At 38.4% G+C, this 4,374-nt stretch overlaps 1 non-coding gene across 1 annotated transcript; it reads right to left on the bottom strand.

Annotated features, from left to right (window-relative positions):
• Positions 1-2,345: 2,345 nt before the first annotated feature.
• On the bottom strand, positions 2,346-2,455 carry LOC126015324 (U6 spliceosomal RNA). Its single transcript, XR_007498200.1, has one exon. It is a non-coding gene; the product is annotated as a U6 spliceosomal RNA (small nuclear RNA).
• Between the last annotated feature and the right edge of the window lie 1,919 nt (positions 2,456-4,374).

A 4,374-nucleotide genomic window follows, 5' to 3' on the forward strand; every position in this document is an offset into this window, starting at 1 on the left:
CAAAAGTCATCTTCATTTTAAAAGAGACCCAAATAAATCCCCCACACATTTTTTATTATCCACTTTTTATTACCCTTCTATTCTTGTTATTAAAGCTTTAAAATGAGCCTGCCATTATTTGTAAGGACCTTTCAAGGTTCAAAAAATAAATCGTCTTAAACTATCAACATCTGCTAAGCCAGCCTGCAGGAACACTCTATCAATAGAGAAAATCCAGCTGTGCCCCCGCCATGGACTGGAGTCCCTGATAGACATTCGATCTAAAGAATCACACTCTCACCTCAGCCTTTCTGAGTATTTGTCTGCAAGAAGGAAGACAAGTTTCTCAGGGCTCCAAAAACACTTCTCTACTAGAAATCTAGCTTTCCTACTTTCAAAGAACAAATATATTGACCCAAGCTATTAGCTGGTTATTTTTATTTTTTTTTATTTTTTTGGTTTTTGGGCCACACCCATTTGACGTTCAGGGGGTTACTCCTGGCTATGCACTCAGAAATCGCCCCTGGGTTGGGGGGACCATATGGGACACTGGGGGGATCGAACCGCAGTCCGTCTGCTTGCAAGGCAGACACTTTACCTCTAGCGCCACCTTCCCCGGCCCCTATTTTTATTTTTAAACTATCACTGAGGGATATGCTTCTCCAATCTGGGTATTTTATCTGTAGAACAAACAAATACATCCTTTACTATTTTCATAGTGCTCACCAGGAGATGTAATCCTCAATTTTAATAATCTCATTTAACTTCATGAAAGGTATACATTTCAGGAATTCTTCAACAGTTATTAATAAATATTTAAGGATGTTAATTATGCTCTTAGTGCCATGAGAGGTGAATGGGGATGTAGCAGTGACACCAGGCAACAGAGTTTAACATTTACTTTGAACTTAGGTGTGCTGGGCCTTGTACTATAGCACATATTATTGCATCAAATCCTCAAACATCCTTGTGCATTAACTTTTGTTGTTGTAATAAAAAACTTCAATATCTCTGTGGATTATGACAAATATTGATTTCCGGCTCATATTACGCTAGGCCCAAGGGTCAGCTGCAGCTTGTCCCCTGTTCTACTTGTTCCTGATTCTGAAAATCAGGTTGAATCCACTCTCTGGGCAGCAAGAAGGTTGAATGGAAACTTGTAATGCTCCTGAAATCGCTCTGTTCAATCATTCGACATTCTATCCATTCTGTTCCTTTAACCAAAGTAAATCATATTATCAAACTCAAAGCCAGGGGAGGTGAGAAAGTAGATTTCATTTACCAAGATGGAGATTGAGGCAAGGAAGAGAAGACAAATTACTGCCAACAAAAAAATGTAATCAGCCCTAATTTGGTGTCCTACTTATAAGATTCTTCCTTCTCTCTCTAATTTACTCAAAGCTGCCTAGTATTTGGGCCCAAACTGCAGAATTTGGTGCTCTACATCATGTCTATTTACTATTCTTTTTGTTTTTTTTTTTTTTTTTTTTTGGTTTTTTTGTTGGGCCCACACCCGGTGACGCTCAGAGGGTTTACTCCTGGACTATGCGCTCAGATAGTCGCTCCTGGCATGGGGGGACCATATGGGACGCCGGGGGATCGAACCGCGGTCCGTCTCCTAGGCTAGCGCAGGTAAGGGCAGGCACCTTACCTCGAGCGCCCACCGCCCGGCCCTATTTTACTATTACTTTTACTTTTCTTGATGCCAGGGATCAAACCTAGGGCCTTGTACCTAAGTTCTGCTACTGAATTCCATCCAGGCTCTGTTTTTTTTTTTTTTTTTTTGCTTTTTTGCTTTTTGGGGCCACACTCGATGACACTTAGGGGTTACTCCAGGTCCTAGCTTAAGGGACCATATGGGATACCGAGGTCTGTCCTGCAAATGCCCTACGTATCACTATCTCTACCTATCACTGCCCTATCACTCTGCCCCCTCTCTGTTGTTCTTTTTTAAAATTATTTTTTGGTTTTAAAATTTATTTTTTATCAAGTCATTGTGGTTTACAAAGTTGTTCATAATAGAGTTGTGTCAGGCATACAAAGTTCCAAATTAGTTTCCATCATCAACCTCCCCATCTTTTTACCAATGTCTTTAGGTTCCTTCCTACTTACTGCTCACCTTGGCTGGCATCTAACACATTTATTTCATATTGCTCACTTCAACAAATATTAAAGAAAATTGTCAGAAAATAAACCAATAAAAATCAATTTTTGATCATTTATTGCTTTATGATTTTAACCTATGTAAATAAAAATTGCAAATCATTCAATACTATATATACTTACTTTTCTAATTTATGTAATTTAGTTTTCACTCTGGCACCTAAAACACATTGCCTTAAATTTTATTTTATTTTATTATTTTTTTAAATATGGAACGCTTGCACGAATTTGGTTGTCATCTTTAGGCAGGGGGGCCATGCTAATCTTCTCTGTATTGTTCCAATTTTAGTATATGTGCTGCCAAAGGGAGCACAAATTTTATTTTTTATACTTGGAAAAAGTTGTCCCTCCCTTTTCTGCCAAACACCAAAAATAATACAATGGTAGAATAATAACCTTCTTGGCATTATGGGCACATACTTGTCACTAGTTTATGGCATTATGATATTCTATTGAGCAAATGTGGCAAAGTCCCCTTATTTCTTCCAGTTTCATTTTTGGAAGACCTTTCTCAGTGTATTATTTATTCCATTGTATAATTGTATGATATCTCTTTCTATTATCTTTTTTGGTCACTTGAAAGTGAATTCTGGAAAAACTGCCATTTGGTGGCCTCAAAACAATCTCAGACTGCACACTTGTTAAGATTGAGGAGATCCAAATTGACACCAGTCATACTGAGCCAGGTTGGGTGGTTACTTTGTGGCATTACTTATTTGTAGTACAAGTATCAAAACCATTTTAGCACCAATTTCAAGTGAGTAGAGCCCCATATTAAAAAAATAAAAATGTTCTTTTTTTTTTTTTTTTTTTTTTTTTTTTTTTTTTGGGTTTTTGGGCACACCCCGGTAACGCTCAGGGGTTACTCCCTGGCTATGGCGCGTCAGAGAAGGTGCTGCCTTGGCTTGGGGGAACATATGGGACACCGTGGCGGGATCGAACCGGCGGTTCCTGTCCCAAGGCTAGCGCAGGTCAAGCAGGCACCTGTACCTTTAGCGCCACCGATCGAGGCCCTGCCCCCTTAAAAATATGTTTCTAAAGAAACTTATTTTACTTAGTTTACACGTTTAGTGTCTTCTTCGAGATAATTTACTGGTAGTCATATTAATCTAATGCATTAATTTAAAAATGTTGTGTTGGATTTGTGCCCAATACTTGTCTTAATCTGAGAATCTTTGCGCTATTAGAAATAAAAAAAACAGCTTCAATTTCAACCCTGAAATTTCAAAAAATGGTTGGCCACTTGCAGCTCCGGCTGAACTCACCTTGACTCGGTTTTCACCTTCCTCACACAGGCATAAAAGTAGTTACTCTCATAGACTTGCTGGTCTCAGGACCATTATTAGAACATGAACTCTAATAGGGAATATTCAAGTGCCTTAAAAGCCTCTGCTCAGATGATGTAATTGTTTATTTTTTGTTAGTTTGTTTTGGGGACACACTTGTCGATGCGGCAGGGGGTTACTCTTGGCTCGTGTGTTCTGAAATCATTTCCCGGCAGTGCTCAAGGGACCATATAGGATGCTAGGAAGTGAACCCAAGTCAGCCACGTGGCAAGGGTAAATGCCCTACATTCTGTACTATCACTCCAACCCCATATGCTCTTTCTAGCCCATTCTTGGTAAGTCACGTGGCCAAATCCACATCAATAGAAAGAAAAGGTTAACTGTGGACAAATAATGTAATTATCATTTCTAATGGTAGGATTGTGTTTTAGGCTTTTTCACAGAGGAAGGAACTTAAAGGCATACTGAGCTTTGTCTAAGATTCTATATAACTTTGGGGCAGAGCAAGATTTGAACCTAGGGAGTCTGAATTCCTATATTGCTGTATAGTTTTCTAGGTTCCTTCTTTAATAGGTCTCATTTTTTTTAAATTACTGTAGCATCTGAGTCTTATACTTTAGGACTACAATAAAAACAATTTTTAGTATGAAACTAAAAGATGGCAATAATAAAGCTTTATATAAATATTATGGCTTTTAAAAAGCAAGTCATTAAATCAATTCCATTTGTAACTTGTGAGATCATAAAACTTGGTGCAAGAATATTGAAAACATGAAAGTAATAAATTGAATTCCTTTAGAAGAACGATGAAGGAGCTTTTTATTTTTTGTTTTGAGCACCAACAGGACTTAACTCTTGGCTCTGCACTTACGGAATACTCCTGGTGGGACTTGGGGGAAGCATATAATATGCTGGGATCAAACCCGAGTTGGCCCTACCTGCTGTA

This window comes from Suncus etruscus, chromosome 7 (assembly GCF_024139225.1).
Source record: "Suncus etruscus isolate mSunEtr1 chromosome 7, mSunEtr1.pri.cur, whole genome shotgun sequence".
In the NCBI taxonomy this organism is placed as follows: Eukaryota; Metazoa; Chordata; class Mammalia; order Eulipotyphla; family Soricidae; genus Suncus; species Suncus etruscus.